The 20,773-nt window shown below is 35.6% G+C and overlaps 1 protein-coding gene and 1 long non-coding RNA gene across 13 annotated transcripts in view; one reads left to right on the forward strand and one right to left on the reverse strand.

The window, feature by feature from the left end:
- LOC123272369 (homeobox protein homothorax) overlaps positions 1–20,773 on the reverse strand; it is a 295,180-nt gene that overhangs the window by 218,950 nt on the left and 55,457 nt on the right. The gene's annotated exons all lie outside the window — the stretch shown is intronic.
- LOC123272394 overlaps positions 1–20,773 on the forward strand; it is a 150,098-nt gene that overhangs the window by 85,948 nt on the left and 43,377 nt on the right. For 2 of the 8 annotated variants that reach the window (XR_006511073.1, XR_006511074.1), the window contains exons 4-8: positions 547–656; positions 4,266–4,508; positions 4,795–4,925; positions 5,010–5,122; positions 15,554–15,649. This is a non-coding gene — a long non-coding RNA (uncharacterized LOC123272394). Of the gene's footprint in view, positions 1–546; positions 657–4,265; positions 4,509–4,794; positions 4,926–5,009; positions 5,123–13,057; positions 13,192–15,553; positions 15,650–20,773 lie in introns of those variants that run through there. The other 6 variants (XR_006511077.1, XR_006511075.1, XR_006511076.1 and 3 more) reach the window with 6 other exon arrangements.

Here is a 20,773-nt window from a genome sequence, read left to right on the forward strand (position 1 = left end):
ATTACTGGATCTAAGAGTGAAATTGTGTGGAAAATGACCCTAATGTGACGTACTTAGACACTCGGGGGGCACAAGAGCTTGTCTAAAGCTCAAACCTCCGAGCAATTAAGTAGACAAAAAATGCATTTAAAAAGTTCTTAACCTCTGGTTAATACTGTCCATATCTAAAAGTATCTATGCACATTTTGCATGGCATGAGCTCATCTTAAAGCGGTGTCTTATTTTAAATAAACACCAGCACAATAATCGTTATACTCGGCAGCACTTTACACACAGAAAACTGCGAGTATGACCGTCATTAGAGCCGCAAAAGCTAAAGCTTGTTTGTTTAATGAGCGATGCAAATTAACGTGATTTCTATTAATAGTTTTATTTTTACCCGCACGAGTACATATTTCTTTTCAGATATTTTTACGCCGTCTTACCGTTGGATTTTTATTCACCCGTCTGTCCATTCCAGACATTCATACATAAATACATTTTATTTATAATTAAATATATAAATATATACAAGAGTCATGCTCATGACGATAATGTTTTTGTCAGTTACAGCTGTCACAAAAAAGGAATCATTAAAAAAGTGGTGTCTAATGAGCCATTGAGTACTTTACGGAAAGTCGCGAGTGCTGAGGGAATAAACTTTATTTTTCAGTAATGTATTTATCTTTCTTTTACTTTAATATCTTACTTATCGTTTAATAATTTAAAAATAAAGTAATTGCCTTTTGTCTTACTCAAGTTAAATAATTAACAAGTACTCTGCTTTATTATTAGCTCTTTATTTTATTGAAAATAAACGTTATCAACTGCATATTTGCAGGATAATCCATTAAAAAATAACACGTCATACTTTAATGTTAGATAATTAAAAATTCTTTTATAATACAAAAGAGTCGGCGCCTGGTTTTATTGTGTATTTACTTATTAAATCATCGCGTATCTTGTTTTAGAATTAAATTTTATTCTTTTTAGTCTACTCGTAATGTTGTTAAAAAAAAAATGATGTTTCAATGACTGATTTTTGCTTACAGTAAGTATCTATTTTTTTTTATTTCTTGTGTCTCAATTTTTAATTAAATCGTAAGTACATTTTATATTAAAAAAATTTTCTAATAATTTTTAGAGTCGTTTTTTTTTTATCATTTTTATTTCACAATACATGATTAATTTTGTCCGAAAAATTTTTCCACATTTTTTTTATTAATTTATAATCAAAGATTCTTGAAATGAAAAATTCGAAAATTATTATCAATTCAAACTCTGAATAAAAAAAAAATAACAATTAAAAATAAAATAAAATAAAGTCTAACGTAATAAAGGACTCGGACAGCACGTGCAGGAGCTCTAGCACCTGTCTCAACGTTGTATAAACGTTTACGGCACGTTATAAAATGAATTTGATGTGCGATTAGCATGAGGTCGTTTGGTTCCATCAGCAGTATAACTTTTAAATTTCAAGTAGCCTTTTTATTTATTGTCTACATCTATACATACAAAACTTTTCTCACATCTCGTATCTTCCACACACCCAAACAAATTTATTAGTCACCGTGAAGTGATTTATAGATAAAAAATATCCTCAATCCCAAAAAATGAGTCTTTCATTAAAACCAGGACAAAAGAAGAATAAAAAATAAAAACATTGAGGAAATATAAATTGAATTTTTTTCTCATTAAATAAATGAACGCCGTTAAACTTCCGTAGTCGCTTGGCTCAACTCACCAGTAACCAGTAGTTTTTAATTTAAACGAAAAAGGAAAAAGAAAACCAGGGTGGGCTAACTATAATTAAAGATTCATCAAGATAATTGAACCCTTGACTGCTTCCTCGCGATCTTTTCCTCGCTCATTAGACTCCCCGTTTAGTTTAGTTATATTACTTATACCGAAGATGCTCGACGCAGGAACCAGTACAGAGTATTTTCGTTTTCTCGGTTTTTATTTTTGTATATTCAGAATCTGCAGTGAGGTGTTAACAGAACGATCCTATCTGATGTGAACCAACGAAGAATAATAAGTTTTTATTATTAACAAAAAAATGATAATACGCCAGGAAGTAACGATAATTCTAAAGAATGAGTCTCGACAGACTGATACGATATAATATAAATAACCTGGATGACAGATAATAATATATATCATATATTTATATTATTACTATTACGTAATATTTAAGTTAATATAAAAAACAGAAGTGTAAGTTAAACAACAAAAAAGACGACGAGGCACGTGGTAATAAATATAAAAGAGTTTAATGTTGCGTTCATCAACCTTGAAGGATTAATGACTTTTTAATGAATACTATTCACCTGTCAGATCTTATCTAATCGGTTTGCGTGGCTAATCGAGTCCTGAAAGGCTTCGACGTTTCGATTTCAAAGCCTTTTATTAACTAAAATCCTAAATATCTTTTCATTTTTTTCTCATTGGCTTATTTTTATTTTCTTATTTTTATTTTCATTACTTTAATACCAAATAAATGTATTTTTTTAACGAGTTCATGGACCGACCTTGTGTACTCTTTCAGTGATGTCGTGTGCCACGACTTTATGTCCCTCAGCTGAACTCGCCGTCACGCGATAATAACAGGTCTCTACTCCACAACGAAAACAACTAACAGTGATCCAATGTAGTGTGTGTATATATTTATATATTTTATATGTAGACTGTGGTCCGTCAGTGGGCACTGGGGATGCTCGCAAAAACCCGACACACGCCGTCTGAGCAAGACCACAAATGAAACCCGACATGATCAGCTACAATACAACAAACTTTAACCAGAGACGAGAAGAAATGAAATCTTTAGTTGTCTAACTATACTCTTGGGGGTGTTGCCTTGTAGTTTGTCCAAAATTGCACCGGTGAAGGTCTTCAATCCTTACCCTTTCCCTGCTGTGATTTTTTGGTCACGTTTTTGCCCAACATGTGTTTTAAATTTTTGTCTGCTTTTAGAATATATTTTTATTCTTATTTAGTTATTTGATTTTTAATTATAATTTTGAAAGTGAGGATATTTTTTTTTCTAATTCGAAATTAAAATGTAACGTGAAACCATTTAGCATTGAGCGACATCGAAATTCGTTCCAGGAAGTCTAGTATTTAAAATTCAAAAAGTTAAGCTAGCGGTGTGTTATTTTCTTGGTCTGATGTGCGAAGGAAGCGTAAAGTAACCGGAGACGTTTAAACTGACGAGTAGAGAGCAATAGAATCGTTATAGTTGTTTCTTTCGTGCATGTATTTTTTTTTTTGACGTTGAAAAATACTAGGGGCAATGTGTAGTCTTCGGCATGTGGGGTCCACTTATGGGGTAAAATCAAGCGCTTTCTTGTACTCGGTAAGCGGCTAAGAAAGCATGTGTCGGTCACACAAGTTCCCATGTGCTAGAAAAATGTGTCCTTCAATCTCGAGTAACTAGCGAAAAGCCAAAAATAAAATGTTCTCTCAGGAGAGGGTTTGTTATAAATAAAAATAAAGAAATAAGTTGACAATAAAATAATAAAATTGTCTAAAACACGAGAAGAGCTTTTGGATTTAACGGTTCGCTCGTAACGTATCGAAGGGCTACGGCGAACGACGAGCGAGTGTCAGGCTGTAAAAGTCACATAAAGATCCGATATTTTGACAATTTATCCAGTCGTTTTAGTTTACTGCACACAGTAGTACCAACGTAAGGAAATACTAAGTGGAGAGAGAATTCCCGGAGAAAGGAAAATTATATACGCGATAAAATTTTTACGGCTCATTAACTTCTACTCGTTTATATCAACTCGGGTCTTAAAAAATCAAAATGTTGTCCCAGGCCCAGGTCAAAGATTTTTATAGGGTATATGCCGTGTTTAAACATCAAAAAAGTTTGTGATTTTTTTTTAAGATTGTCTGATACTTTTAATGCATAAAAATAATTGGAAGAATAAAAAAAATTTGAATAGTGGTTGACTCTGAAAGCTGTTTTTTAAGAATTTTTTCCTTATTTTCTATTTCAAAAATTTATCAAATAATTTATTTTTAAGCTAAAAAATTTGAGAATTATTTCAGAACATTTTTTTGAACACATAATTCGGTTTTAATTATTTTGACGACATTTGTCGCAGTTTTGTTAGCACGAAAAATATTTATAAAGCCCACTATTGTTAGTGATTACTTCAATTTTTTTACTAAAATAAAATACAATGAATTTACCCGGTAATACATTACATTAGTTTAATTGAATTTACTAAAAAAATAAAGCATCATTGTAATAATACTATTTATATGATTACTTAAAGGACCTGGCCCTGAAACAAGGATCGATAAAAGCAGGCGAGTCATTGTGCGTGACAAGCGGATGGGAAAACACGGTGTTGGCTATCAGGGAACGGATCGCCCGACATAACATTTTCAACAGTGTTTCAATTCATGTTACCAAAATTCAGGAAGACCCAAGTACAAGAAATTGTCCGGAGCTCCCAACTACTCATTCTGCTAACACACGTACTCCTTGTTCTCGAACACCGGCGACTCATTCGAGGGTAGGTTATAACCTCTACTATACAGTTTACTCAAAGTGTCGTTGGGGTTCCAAAGTGCAAGTCACGACAAGTAATTGTTGAACCTTGAGTTTGTACGTAGCACACAGAAGACAGGACACACTAGTTAATGTTATATTATGCTATGTTATAATATATATACTATAAGTTACAGCTATGACTCTAAATTTCACAATAATTTTATACTACCAACAATCATTTTATAAATCGTTAATAAAGAGCTCGAGCTCCCGAATAAATATTTAACAACAGATTCTTCATGTTTAAGAACATACACGGGTTGAAGACTCTTCAGTTGGCCCTGTACTAAAAAATTGGTTGACAAATGTTTGGCATTAGTGTGTGTACTTGTCTACTACAGAGCACTTTCGAGGAATTACCTGAACCGGAAAAACTGAGGTGAATCAATTTAAACAGCAATGCGGGACTTTGCTTACAATCGCTCCCTATCCCTTCTTATATAATTTTTTTTTGTATTTTCAGTACAGATGGATGAAGACGCAGTAGGACTGGATGATCCCGAGGGCTGAATTTGCGAGAAGTACAAAGCAGCTGAAAATTTCTAGTCTACTGGGATTTTGTCTTTTGATTTCAAGGTAAGGACATTCACCAAACTCTCAACTTTTTTGATTCATAAATTTAAACTTTTTTCTTTAAAAAATCGTGATAAATTTTTTTAAAATAAACTGACTAAGCGATCATTAATAGTCGAGAAAAACACTGGATAGGAATTTCTATCAGTACCAGTGTGAGAATAAGAAAAGGGAGACCCTTCCCAGGTCTTTAGCTCCGCAGAATATGAATATAAGATTGGCTGACATGATTATTCATACGCAGTAATACTTATCCGAGGGTGATGCCTGGTTGACAGCCGCTGAGACCACACTACTTCATCTTTACTCTTGTGTAAGCATGAGAATGCCTCTGGGGCTGCAGTAAGGCTAAAGGCAAACAGTCCCAACAGTTCCTCGGGTTAACTTTGTCTTCCTTGTTCCATTCCCCTTTTAAATTTTCTCCACCTTATCGTCCGTAAACTACCACCACAACTAACTATAATACTTCTTCTTACAGACTTCCAGCCCTTTCTCTTTCTTTCATTCATTTCTCTGCATTAACTGTAATTAATAACCACCACGGAATACTAAATATGTAAATCTCGTTCTAAAATTTACTTAAAGGCAGTTATTATTATAATAACTTGCTTAATTATTATTTAACTCAATAAGTTTCCGAGTTTCGAGTTATTGAATTTTAAATTTAAATTCAAATTATAATTGAATTTTTTTTAAATTAGAGCATTAATTTTGCCGTAGAAATAAATGCGCATCATAAAAGAGAGGGAGTAAATATGAATGAAAGCACAAGGGTGTATGATGGCTCTAGCGCGAGATAATGCCGAAAAAATCAACCGTGCATTATAATATCGATAATGAAATTTGATGATATTGTTCATTTAGCTGGTACAGACATGTGTGTCTTTTAATGTGTATATAAAAGCAGGGAAACCCCGCGGGGATCTGGCAACAATGTTGGACGGTACGCTATTGTCAAAAAATGAAACCACGTTGGTTACATTATTATTACACTCGAAAAAAGCCACAACCGTTACATGGTTCATGGTTACATGGTACACGCGGCCACCGCACGAATTAAGCACTCTTATGGCGTACCCGGGTTTAGCTGTGTATTGGGTTTACTTTACTTGTATTTGAAGCGTGCCTGACATTTAATCCGAGTTATAGAACTCGCACATGCGTTAACCGTACCATTTTATTACAGGCAATAATAATGCACCGTAACAAATATAAATATTTAATTCAGTGTGAGCTGAAAGTTTAAACATAAATTTATAAATATTAATAAAATTACTGGCCCGCGAATAATTTAGCAGCATAACTCATCCATCATAAATCATCACGCGTCAATTTTGGTGCCGCTGCTCGCACATTCCACCGTCTCATCGGACATCGAACATGGTTTATGCAATATACATTTATGTTACATCGTGTTAATATAAATCTTTGGCTCGAATAATTATTACAATCATGGTTTTATTTTTAATTAAATTTTTTGGATTATTTTGCTTCATTCAGTATCTGTATTTTAATCTGTATATGTATTTTCATTCATTCAATTTGATAGCTTTATTTTTAAAAATAAAATAACAGAGAGAGAGAGAGAGAGAGAGAAAGAGAGATAATCTGGGATAAATGTTTATTGATCTAGAATCGAAGAGACGGGAATGTAATGGCCGAGATAAGAACAGCTTCCGCGAAGAGCGCGGATATAAAAGTTTAAGTTAGTTTGTATATGTAACGTTTGTTTTCACATTGCGTAAAACTAAAATCACCCGGGGATAGAATGTTGAAGCCATACCAATACTAGCATTAATACAAATACTAATACCGTAGTTGTAATACTCTTGGAGGAGTTATACTTCTCGATCACTGGAATCCAAATTTTATTATGCCTCAAGTTTAACATTCTCATTTTATGTTAGCGCATTAAAAGATAAATTATTTACGGCAACGTGTGTGGCCTTTTGGTATTAAACCACTTGATATTTTATATAAAATATTTCAATGCAACAAAATATCAATAATTACCACTTATAACTCGGTAGTAAAAAATTATTACAAAAATAAAGTACTAAGTATAAAGTACGAATAATAAAATCGTGAGAACTTTGGATGGATGCAATTTAGTTTTGCAGGATATATAAAATAAAAATAAACAAGAGTCAAGACTTAAGACTCGAGAGTAATTATTATTCATATCACGTGTCATTGTCTCACTCAATCTTAGTCCATCTCACGACGATGCTCGCTCGCTGGCCTGTTTACTAAATGCCCAGCTTCAATGTCCTGAAGCACGCTTTCGCATCACTGACACGCGATTCACGTCTACCTTGTGCAAGTATATTCGTTATACATACATTTAAAACCAAGTTATGAATAACACAACGACCGAAATAATATAAATAAGTTAAATCCTCAAGAATAAATAAATTCACGTACGCAAAGTAATGAATTACTCGATTAAATAGCTGGAAAATTAATGTAAACGTGACGTTTATCGTTGTCTTTATGTCGGATTTTCTTAAACATAAAAAACCTCTATTGTGTTTTAACTACGTGAAATGTATATTCATTTCATGCACTCTGTCTCAAAAGGACACCTGTGCTTCTCTTCTCTCAACTACGGGTTATTAATAATGATGATGATTGCCATAATGATCATTGCCACGATGATCATCCTCATGATAAATTGATAATGGACATGTATAAAACCATTTACGTCACTCTATTGCAGTCTTACTTTCTCCGCTCAAGTACCCACGTCACATTCTGAAAATTAATTGCCTGCACTTTTGTTGCGCCGGATTTAGAATAGAATCAAATACAGTATACATAACAACAGTAAGCAGCACGTAGCTCACAACAACAGAGAGACTATACATCAAAAACCACAATACGTTTGTAACTAAGTCATAACATCTTGACTCCTTGATTTACCCAACTCTTTACCGCGAATAAATATCATCATCACTGTTTCAATTCCTGAAAAGATATTACAGGCATCTAATGCCTAATATCAGACATATTTGCAGTGCAAGTGGGCCGCTGTTTGACGAGAAATATTATCTCTGAAAACATCGTTAACTCGGATGACTGTCGATGATATTATATGGGGCAGAAAGGCTTCATATCTGCAGAATAGAGAGCAGTAGTCAGATCCTGCTGTTATGGTGACTGCTGACGGTTACAATGACGTGTTTTTATAGGCCAATGGCTGGTATTGTTGCGTTATTTAGGAGTTTAGAACCCTCTGCTCTCAGATCTATTTGCCCTTGTATCTGCACTGTAACTGGGGAAGTAAAGCGAGGACTTAGAAGCGCCCTTTATTACTTGGTCGTTTCCTCTTTTAGGTTTATTCGTTGCTTGACGCTTTATCTTTGTACTGGTATTGGTTTACACACTTCCAAGGCGTAAATCCTGGACAATTTGTACTTTTGTGCTGGATATGGATCTCGGCTTTGGTTAACTTGCAACTTTTGTTTAATTTTCGGTCTATGATACGGATAATGCGGGACGAAATACTGGATATAGAATAAAGAAATTCGAAGCAGTTGTGTTGGTGTGACTGCTGGGTATGAATAAAAATTTAAGGGAATCTGATGAAAAGTGTGTTGATTGACGCATTCAGAGTGGATCTGTCGCATCAGTCACCCATCTGGCACTCGGCTGGTCCATCCAACCGTACCCTGTTACAGTCGGCTCCATTTTACTGCTGACAATGAGTCCAATATGCTGAGAGTGAGGGGCTGAGCATCACCGTCACCATCGCCATAAGGACAGATAGCCCTGTAGACTCTTGTGTTACACGGCCAGCCAAAGTTAAGTGAGAATGGTGGGTGACTCCGGCGGAAATTAATCAAAAGCCCTTTGGCTGATGCTGAGTTAGCAACCGATACTCCAAGATAATGCTAAACAAAATTAACTATCCCCTATGCTACAGATTTTTATTTGCAGAAAGTATTCATTTTATCGGCGAATACAATTGATAAGTATAGGAGATATTAATCGGTAAATTGATACTTTTTGGTTTTTTCGTTACACGGTTATATTTAATGACGACGCGTCTAAGCATCACCTGTCCAAATATAGATCTCTGAACTTAGCTTGTGTGTATTGTTAGTTGGGTTTATGAGTGTGTGTGTGTGTGTGTGTGTGTGTGTAACGGCGAATCATGTGTCTATTTTTGACATGTTTGTTCACAAAGTCATGTGGATAATAAAAAATATTACAAAATATACTTTATAAGATACGGCGAATTGGAAAAAAAGAAAAAAAAAACTATGACAGGTTGCGTAATTTTTAGTAGATATGCATATGTGCTTCTGGGAAAAGTCATTGTATTGAGGAACGTTAAAACATATGTGTCTGTAGCTTGACGGTTGTAAAAATATACAGAGGATGAACTAATTTTTCGAGTGAATGGGCCAGGAATTCAAAGTGTTTTAAACAGGAATTTAATACTGTTTTTTTATTATATATGTATAAATGTCGAGGGTGATATTCACACGAAAGAAATCATAAAAAAAAAGTATCCTCAACTCAACATTACTGAGGATTGAATAAGGTACGAGGCAAGTTAACCGCAAATCGAGCGTTCGTGCTCATGCTTGCATTGCTGGTCGGCTCGAGTCAATTGACGTTATTAGATTGGCACCCCTGCTATGCCTAACCGGTGGTGTTACCCGGGCATCCCCGAACCGCTACGTCAACCACACTCGTACAATCCTATGTCGAGTCTGGAGTATGCGTGCGTGATGCTTGCCGGTAAATTTCATTCGGGGAATTATCATGATTGAATCAGCCGCGAGGATTTCCATCACCCTCTTCTGTCCCTCTATAATCTTAAATCCGTAATATGTAATTTTTCTAAATACGTAAAGCAAAAGGGCGTTTGACCGCAAAAAAACGTCAAGATAAATCATTTTAAAATTGGGCTGAACGATCCGAAAATTAATTTGAATAAGACATCTACGGTAAAGTTGATTATTAGTTAACTGGTGTGAAGTAAAAAGAACTAGCTCAGTAAATAAAAAAAAATAAAAAAATAGTTAAATTTTGTCGGTAAATTAGCAATGACTGTCAGAAGTGAGAAGAAGTGATTTATGCAGAGTCGTGTCACGGTCAACTTGATACAGTTACAACCCGCTAACTCACTATTTTCTTCATCCTTAATCCGGCAGGACCCAGCAGGACGAAGGTGCAAAGGGCCTTCCAGCGCAGCCGGAGTTGAAATACGTGTGGGCGATAGTACAGTGGCCAACGGCTACGGTTCCTTTTATATATGTGTATATACTTTAGCTCAACTCTTTCTATTTTATATCCGGTATAATGTGATCGTGTTACAGTTCTTAGCACGACAACCGGCATTCTCTAGCAGTCACGTCATACTTTAGGTGATTTAAAACTAAAGACAATTGTTGTTAACTCTACTCATAATAACAACAGCATCAACATCAACAAAAACAATAATATATATTTGATATTGCGCATTGGACACAACGCCCAAAGATTGAGAACCCTTTCGACGGCGGCTACTGGACAAAGGACTCGTCCTTTTTAATGTTTATTTTTTAACAGCATAAATGTAGTCGCTATAAATCAACGTTAACGTACCAGCTATAATATTACATTCTTTAATTAAAAATCAGGGCATAAATACTCCACGCCAAAACATATCTGAAGGGAAAAGGAATTTTTCTTTTCTTCTATTGTGTTGCGGCTCTAATGGTAAAAAAATTTTGACATCTATTTGGAATAATTTCAGATTGAACGAGAGAAAAAAAAACGAACCTTTTTGGTGTTAGAAAAACAATATAGCTTATTTTAATAAAAACTTGCCATTTACGTGATATATTAATATATTCGCAGAACCAGAGCCGCACAATGGACACAATTGTTCAACTGTGAGCCTCTGACTAACAGTTGTTATAACTTATAACATAAATAAAGTTAAACAAAGATATCATTAGAAATAAATTAAGGACATTTCAGCGTGGTGATATGAAACAAACCGTCCTTTTAATAATGCACGCATATCGACTAGTATAGACTGCCCTCTCGCCTCTCACTTAATCTCTTTCTCAGTTATAGTACTGTACTGCTCTTTATTATTCTTTCTTATGTTGGTTTAAATTCTCTCAGGAGCACAATCGTACTTATTTCACGGCACGCTTTTATGTTGCCGACTGCTTTGCAGCAACTCAAGTACTCTTACACAGGAAGGTACGATCCGAGGTTATAAGTATTGGTGAAAAAAGGTTGCGTGGGCGTAACAGAGCCGCTTATTTCGATCAGTTCGGTCACAATACATCCAAGATTGTATTAAGAACCTCTTACTCTTGTTCTGCTCGCATCGGTTCAATTGCTATGCACTGAGATCTTAAAAGTTTACTTCTTGTTTTGTTCTAGTCAGTGGGTCGTAAATACCCATTATAAGGCTAGACGCTAAAAATATAACACTAAAACAGAACTACTGACTGAGAAGCATTAGGGAAAGCAAGATAATCAATAGTCTGCAATTAGTGTCTGCAATACTCGAATCGATAATCAGCAGAATTAACCTGTCTTGCGTTATCGTCCCGTCTAACCGCATCAGTCGAAATACATCCGTTCATTATTGTTTCGTACGCTATTGACTTTCTCTTCAATTCTATTCTCTGTACTGGCATTGTGTTGTATGGGCTCAGTTGTTTAATGTTTAAAGCTAAATGCGCTATTACTGCTCTAACTACTGAGTACTATTGTATTGAGCCAATAAAACAGATTAGAGTTAAGAATATAAATATAAATATAAATATTTTTGTTATTTTTGGACTTGGACAATATACTATGAACATTAATCAATTACGGATGAAGCATTCTGATCATCGATGCTCAATGCTCGAAGCGAAATGTGAATCCCTATTAGCCGAATCCTTTAAATAAGGGCACGACTTTTAAACAACAAATTTTGTATGGATAAATTTTGGGGCATCTCGCTTGGATTACTGAACTGAAAAGTTGCCACAATGCGGGGTGGTCGAACTACTGGAGCCCAAGAGGGTGCTGATCTATCCCATCCCATGGATGTGTGTGCCGAATGCCAAAGAAAAGGGGGACCACCGTGATAACAACAATGAAAGTTGTCCTGATGAAAGCGACTGCAATGTTTTACGCAGCACCCCTGTCATCTGGTGGTGACTTCTGTAAACACTGGCAACAAGACAATGAATATACAAGGCTGCATAAATGCCCTGGCTTTGCATATATATTTAAATTCGATGTCCAAAAGTTGATCCAAAAGAATTGAATTGAAGGAACCGGTAACACTTTTTTTTTTTTACGTCCATCCTTTATAAGCGAACAAACCGGTTCTGCATTTATTTTTATGGTTATGTTTTAATTTGGTAGCTAATGGGAAAGAAAATAATAATCGGAAATGATTGTCGTTGCAGATCCAGTGAATTGGATGGAAACGTTAATCAAAATAGTGTTTTCAAACGAGTGGTGTTGAATGAAAAGCTTAAGTTTTATTACACATAGTAGTTTTGGTAGCATGCGTTCTACCCGCCCTGATCTCGCGCTCGTCACTATGCTAGTCAGTCCCTTTCACTTTCAACCCCCGAAATACTCTGATTACACAACCGCAGCAACAGCACGTGGCATCAGTCCACACCCGTCACGGTCACACCGGCCAATTTGCGTTTCCGTAATTTCTCACTCGACAATAGTCGCTGCACACCATCACCATCATGCTTTATGGTTATCTAACCACACACGCATACATATGCTATAAATTTTAAATTTTCAACAAAGAGTCTAAATGTTTACCGAGTATTCTGATTTTAGTGAAATTCCTTAACCAAAATTCTATTTTGTTCATTTAGCGGCGATGCGAACGGGCGATTAGAAAATATTCTATTTCCATGGATAATTTAATTTTTGGGAATTCTAAATGAAAAAACCTTTTCGCAGAAACGATGATGGATTCTATCAACCGGAGGGATGTGATGGGAAGAGTAGATTCCATTTATAGGTTTTGGGTTATGGAGCCAGGTCTGTTATGTATCACTGTTTAATGTAAGTTGTCCTGGAGCGTCACAAGCTAACGGTACACTATATTCTATATTCTATTACTATTCCTAGTATAAATGTATATATATGCCCGTGTCTACGTATGTGTTCTGCGTAATAGTATTGAGAGGAAATGGTAGGTTTGCCTGATGCTTGTTAGACAACAAAGGAAAACTCAGCAGGGCGGTGCTCTGTCCCAGAAAGCAAAAGAGATTTCGGTATGCAGTTATAAGCCCCGGCAGACTCTTTACTCAGCTCTCTCTTTCTATTTTCTGTATAAAGACTAGACCACTGGGTCTACATCTGTGACTACAGTCATAGTTCGGGTTTTAGGAAAAAATAAAAGTCCTTCTGAGAATTTTAAACGGCAACAATGTTTGCTCAGAAGGTCGTTTCCTCAGATGTAGCATATAACAAGGACAGCTATATTTTCCTCAGTAATTTTCCCAGTTTTTAGTTTTGCAAGCATTATTATGGATTCGGAGCAAGCTGCCGACTCGGAATGAATTGATGACAATAGAATTAACGTTTTGTTAAATCCGTTTAAAGGCTTTTCAGGATCTCAGGTGAACCAATAACCGTGTCGGTGTTTCTATTATTGTGTTAGTACTTGGTCAGCTCGTCGATTGTCGATTGACGATTCTTGATGTCAGTTTTAACAAACTATGACTCTGAGTGTGTTGTGACGTCCAATGTCAGAGAAATAAAAGTTATCCCGAAAATTTAACTTACAAATCTAAATCATGAGATTTAAAGTAAATCCTATTCTGCCTTTGGATTTTTATTTTTGTTTATTGCATGCGGTACAATAACCACAAAGTTTAGAGGAAAATTTGAATTATTTAATTCTGAAAAAAGTCTCAATTATTGACATCACAAAAATTTTAATTTTCTAAACCTTAAATTTCAATTTGTATTTATATAGAGACGTGAGTTATTACAATTTTTGAGCACGTGGGCTCACGTGAAAATTTCTTGCACACTTGCATGACTGACAGATGATAATAAGAAAAAGATTGAGTCCCACAGTGACAAACAGAAATAAATTATTTGAAATGAAATATTTGTATGGCCACCCCGAATTCGAGAATCTAAACTAAAGGGGTGAAGTTTGTTCTATTTGAAAGTTATTAGAACTCTTTGCTCCTTAACCTCTCTTTTCATTAAAATAAACTACTCCCTCGCCACGTGTATGAGTCGGCACTTATTCTCCGAATAGTAGACCAAGAGTTGACGTATGTGTGTATTCCATGGGAGCACTATTATATACAACAAGTAAACGGTGACTACTACTTTTTATTTAAGCCGTGGCTGAATGCTGCTTGGATTAAAAGCGCGCTGTAAAGCTGAGAGAATCATTTGAATGAGTAATACTACACCTCAACCTCTACCTCAGCTCAGTATTGCACCCACGCTCATTTTGTCCCGCTTTTTCAACCACCTTTGCATTACATCGGGATCTTCCTTCTCATTTGGCAGGACTCACCCCATAACTTCACCCTCTCTCGGCTTTGTTTGCCCGCTTTGTCCTCGACTACATTCACCCAGAACCGACTAGAGCCGTTCTACACATTACCTGTGCGTACATTTACTTTGTGATTGTGACTACTGCTATGCGCTGATGAAGAAAGCTGAACGAATTAAATTAAACCAACTACAGATCTGAAGCATTATGTTCTAAAATTTATGTCTATACATCACAGCTTTGAAAAAAAAATTTTATTATGATATTATAATGAGAATAGAAGACTAAAAAAAAAAAAAGCGAAGAGTGGTTGGTACAAATGACAACGCACAATAGCCCGGTGGTTAAGATTTGCCTTATGTCAATTTAAATGCGCGGGTGACGTTAAATTTAAATGCTGAAAGTACAATCTACTATAAAACCACAATCGTGAATAATCAGCAATCATTGTTATTGTTATTGTTATTTTTATTTAAAAAGTTCAGTGGAAGTTGAAGTACAAGCATTTACAGACCTGAATATTTGAAAATATGATGAACTATGCACATTGTTGTAATTTCTCTGCAATGGAGATGAAGATGAGTTATTTCGGAAATAGTTTCCTCGGGTATAGTCAACGGAAAACATTAACTATTTAATGGTAGACGGATTCGCAAGGTGTTCGACACATCGGTGAGATAAATATTTGATAGCTGATATAAATAATTAAATAACACTGGATGCTGAGGTACATTCATGAATTTCCTCAGATTCATCATTCATGTATAATCGTTTCGCTTGCACTATAAATAGGTCACAAAGTCATAATAAAATTACTCTAACGTGATTTATGAATGATGGAAAAAAGCTGAATAAAAACATTTTTGAGTATCGAATAAATCATTCTGCAGAATAAATCAAACAGAGAATAAAATTTAGATTTTTTCTTTCAGATACCTATCACAGGAGCTCCTCGCTTTTTATTAATCTAACAATGGATAGAAAGGCTGCAGTGAGTGCAGAGTCTAGGGATGCTGCAACGGTAGCAGGTACAAGTTATTTCTTTCAATACTTTGGGTTTGGCATTGTCATCATTCATCATTCATTTTTTTTAATTTTTTATTATTATTACTATTATTTTTAATCGCATTCTTCAGAACTTTCTCAGATAAAAATTTCTCCTCTATTTTAAGTCTGAGATTCTAAATCTTTCCCCAAAACTATTTTCGTTTACTTTAAAATTTTTTCTTCAGTTATTTATTATAATCTTATAATCTTGTAAACGATAATACATTTTTTAATCCTCTTTCGCTTCCTCCGTTCTAATGTTATTGCGTACATATATATAAATGCATGGAATGAGTTTCATCCACGTGCCATCAAAAATGCGCGGGTAGAAAGTGAATCACATGAGCTAGGAAACTAAAAAAATTTATAAATATGTAATGTATATACGCTCATATGTGTATGAATGTATAAAAAGACATTATCATCTTGTGGTAAGTGGATACGGCGTTGTATCACGAAAATTTTATCGTCTCAGGAAGATCGTTATTCGCGACGAAAATCGTCGTACCAAGAATCGAGGGGGTGTGATCATCACAGTGAAAAAGTTTATCCCGTTAGCTGGTAGGTATTGTATTGAGAAGACGGTTAATGTAAGGGAAAACATGAGGTACACCCTTATCCTGAGGAGTGAACCTTGACAAAGAAGCCTCGCCAGACTCGTTAAATATTCAACACCGTAATACAATATCGCGGGTGACAACACCGAGCGATTACACAGAGGAAAATTCAAATGAAAAAAATTTTAATAGTTTTATTATATTATATTATATTACAAAAGTGTTAAAATAATTCAAATAAATTTGAATTTCGGTGAAATTTTGAACGGAAAAATTTTTGATGACGTTTATTGAAGAAAGATGATGAGTGTTTTTATTGTTACGTAAGATTTATGCTATGTTACATTATATTATATTTATATTTAATATATTAAAGTGAAGAAGAAGAAGAAGATGACCAGTGACGAGAGTAGTACGGTTATTTTAATAACGATATAATAAGACGTCGTAGTCGTAGTCGGGAATTGATGCTAAACTATTCTTTGGCAAGGCAAGACAGTTTCGAGAGAAGAGTTTGGCGTCATGAGAATTACTGACAAAGAAAGAGATACTATTCCGCTGGTTAGTCTAGCGATATGTCTCTCGAAGATATTTAGATATCTAAATTCAAAGCACTGTCATCTACACGATTCATTAACGGGTTTCAATCCCGTCCGTTATTCGGATTAGTAAAATAAAAGATGTTAAGTCTTTTCGCTAATCATCAATCGTTAATGTAATATAAAATCTATAGTCCCTGTTTTGTGAACAGGCATCAAAAAGATGAGAATTAACAATTCTCTTGGATTATAAAATCCTCGGTTTTGATGCATAGTTATAGATATATTTTATATATTAATTCAGATCTCAGGTTGATCATAAATCTACTCGGCTACTATTCTGTGACGATAAACATTAGTTACTCGCGAAAATACCCAGGGTTTAATGACTGTGACTAGTGTGAATTAGTCAATGTTCATTTATTCATGAATTTTATTTTGTTTTGTTGAGTCTAATTATGTTTTTTTATGTTAAAGATCAGTCGTCTCTTCGGTCAGGCGCGTGTTTAATAAGAAAAACAAAAACAATAAATACTGTAATACGTTTTCAATGCAAAACATATTTTATATATTCTTCGGTTATTATATGCGATAGGAAATCGCGATGACTTTACGAGCGTCGATCCTCGTTCCCATGATTTATGACGCACATAACTTTAACCGGGTTATATGCTAAATATCTACGTATCCACATTGTTTTCTCCCGTGTATCGAGTACGTGTGTTACTTATTTTATAATTTTGAATTTTAATGTATGCAAAGCTAATTTTTTTTTTCTTTTCATTTCAAGCTTGGAAGATCTAACGCAAGATCATGTGACGCAAAGTAAACTCGACGCGAAAAGCGAGAAGTGTACCCGCGAGGATGATGACACTGTCGGGATATTTTTACGTCCAAGTGGAGCGTCGCGAGTTTTGCCATCACGAGTTGATAAAAAACAATTGCTTTTATTTTTATTTTCAATTCAATTAATGACATTGAGTTTCAAACTTTTCAAAGGCAGCGTTTTTTTTTTTAGAGGCTATATTTGAGAGTTCAATTTTTAGCGTAAAACTTTTTAAAGAGGAGTGAGGATTAAAAGTACAACTGTTGATAAATTTAAAACGAGGCGAGGTGGGTTAAACATTCAGAGGATGTAAAAGATAATAAAATAGATAATGGTGATGGTGGCGTTAAAAATTGAAAAAGCTATTTTCCGAGAGTAAAAAAAAGTAAACGTCTGAGTGTATCCCAAAGCTTGAATCCCTACAAGCAAATTCCGGGGTTATAAATAAATCCAATAGCCTTCTCCGACATTTGCTTGTCCCGCATACACATTTACGTGTAAGAAGAGAGAAAGAAGAGAAAATGAGAGAGTGCTTACAGTTTGAGCTCCCTTATGTGCTCATCTAAGAGCTGAGAAGAGTTTGTGGTTTGAATGCGCAAGCGCGTGTACCACGCTATATATGCTGGTTAACTCCCAAGATGTTGTTTTGTAATGCCGGAATAGATATTGGTACGCTTAGCTGGTGTGCGGAGACAGGGAAGTGCCACTATTTCTGACATGGGCGAGAAAGATGCCCGAGATATAGATGAGAGAATCATTTTTCGGCGAGTTTGAAACATATTTATCCTGCAATCGTAATCTTACTTTCCTTTTCTAACCTCACTTTTAAGTGCTCAAAAGTCCCAAGTCCCAAGATGAGCAACAGTCCATCTAAACTGATTCAAAAAGCAGCAATGTTACGACAACAAACGGACACTAGACTCTTAATAATGAAGCAACCTTCTTGTAGAAGAGACAAGTCAGCATGAATAGACAACTGGGGCAAACGAGCCGTCGATTGTCACAGCAAGTTGCTCTGGCAAGCGTGAGTTAAATTGCCGGATGTTTCACTGCGCAGGGAATAAGTCTTATCATTGATCTCAGGGCTAGCGTCTCAGCCACCCAAACAGCAGGTTCTTAACATGTATAGCTCTTGACGACAAATGAAAGTTTATTTCTCTAGAGCTAACAAACTCGAATCCTCACCGGGTGCAAACCTATAAAGTAATGTGGCGAGTACACCCGGACAGAGTGATGAGATTCGCGAAAATATAAGAAAGGAGGAACGCGTGTCATTGGTTCTCTCGCATTTAGCTTGTTTGTTCGCACACCTGCCCGGCATTTGAGGTTTGAGAGACTAACAGGTTACAGTTATTGTTTTTAAAATCATAGTAAATATTTTTAATTTCTGTAAAACTAAATTAGTGAAATTTTTACGTATGGAAATTGAAAGTTGAAAAACTACAAAATTAGTAGCTTTGAAATGAATTTTTAATTTGTGAAATTTCCCTTTTTAATTAGTAAGAAATTTACTCATATCAATTAGACACTTTTCACTAATTCAATTTTAGAGAGTACTATTAGATTGAAATTAAAAATCCATGCTGAAGTAGATCCCTCAGTTAGACAGAGACAGAGTTATGGTCGTAAAAGAATGTCATGTGGGAACCACCGATAGTATCTCGAATTAGAGGGTCTTTCTGGCGACAGTGTTATGTCGCGGAGTGCTATGTCGTATAAGAGAGTTAAGAGAACCAGTAGAATAAGAAGGAAGAAGGTATAGCAGTATAGTATAGATCTTCGAGCCATTGTCGAGAAAGATAAGCTGTCTTTTCTTACATTAGCTATATATATTCCGAACATCTCTTCAACGCCTGCACCACCACCAGCACTCACTATAGATATACAGATATATATACACTAGTCTCGTCGACGCGACGACAAGGACCACCCAAGTGGGTCTTCCTCGTGGTCTTCAGTCAACTCTATCGATGAATGACAAATCAAAGAAACCCCGTTGATGGGATCTGAATTTTAGCGATGCACAAAAGACAAAACTTTTCAACACACTGCACATAGATGCAGTGAACGCATGGATGAGTTTAATCGCGGATTCCCTCGCTCCTGATCATTCCGATGACGGAGATAATCACTCGACTCTACTCGCTCATCGGTTCATATCATTAACTGAGCACCTCAAACGACTTTGTCAAGTCGGAAGCTAAACAAGACGCGTGTGAATTGCCGACTGACTAATTACTCTTGGGTGCAATCAAATGTTTAATGCAGCGCAAACGTTAGCACCCGGGTACCGAGTATCAGACACACTTTGGTTGGTTGTTAGTTGTTGGTGCTTTTTGGTGTGTCATCGGCCCGCACTTCGCTGATGAGAGCCGCTGGCATTGCTGATGTCACTGTTCACATATACATATAATAGTTACACAGAGAACAGTGCCAGTTGCTCTACCCGGTGAAACATTGCTCGCGTCTAAAGGCTATACGTCGCGGAAAACAAGACAGAACAACGCAGAGGCCAGCCACGTATTTAACACTCGCGTTCTGCCCTCAGATGTATCGCCACCAGAGACACGCCAGTTATGCTGTTCTAGCCAACACTTTTATCTCTGATCGATATTCACGGGGTGAAAGATCTAGTGGATATAAATAAAATTTTTAAATTAAATAAAGTCTTTTTTTATTGTTCTGTTTTGGGTTACATCAGTTCTGATAAATTTAGACTTTGCATCTTATGACTGGAACAAACTTATAAGAATGTAATGACTGTTGATGCTTAAATTGAAATTCAAAGTTCAAATTTAAATGTATCAGATGTATAGAATTGAATTGAATGATAAAACTATTTGGCAAATAGTCAGTCATACGGCCTAGGGCAGTGTCCTAATAACCAGACGAGGGTGCCGATAAATAAAAGGGACGATAGAAGATATTTGCATGAGCTTTTCGCGAACCACTATCAAATATACTCACATCGACGTTGACATTAGAATAGTATGTATATAGTGCTGAATAAGATTGGTAGTGTAAATTTAACACGAAGTAAATTCCCAGTGTACACACAATACTTGTAGCTTTCCCTCTAATCCTCTAATAGGATTTATGCTTGTGAGCTCGATTACTTCCAGTGAAGGATCCGAGTAAAGCACCCACGCTCGGCAAACGTTTACCGCGCTAATTTCAAGCACC

The sequence above is a fragment of the Cotesia glomerata genome, linkage group LG1 (genome assembly GCF_020080835.1).
Source record: "Cotesia glomerata isolate CgM1 linkage group LG1, MPM_Cglom_v2.3, whole genome shotgun sequence".
In the NCBI taxonomy this organism is placed as follows: Eukaryota; Metazoa; Arthropoda; class Insecta; order Hymenoptera; family Braconidae; genus Cotesia; species Cotesia glomerata.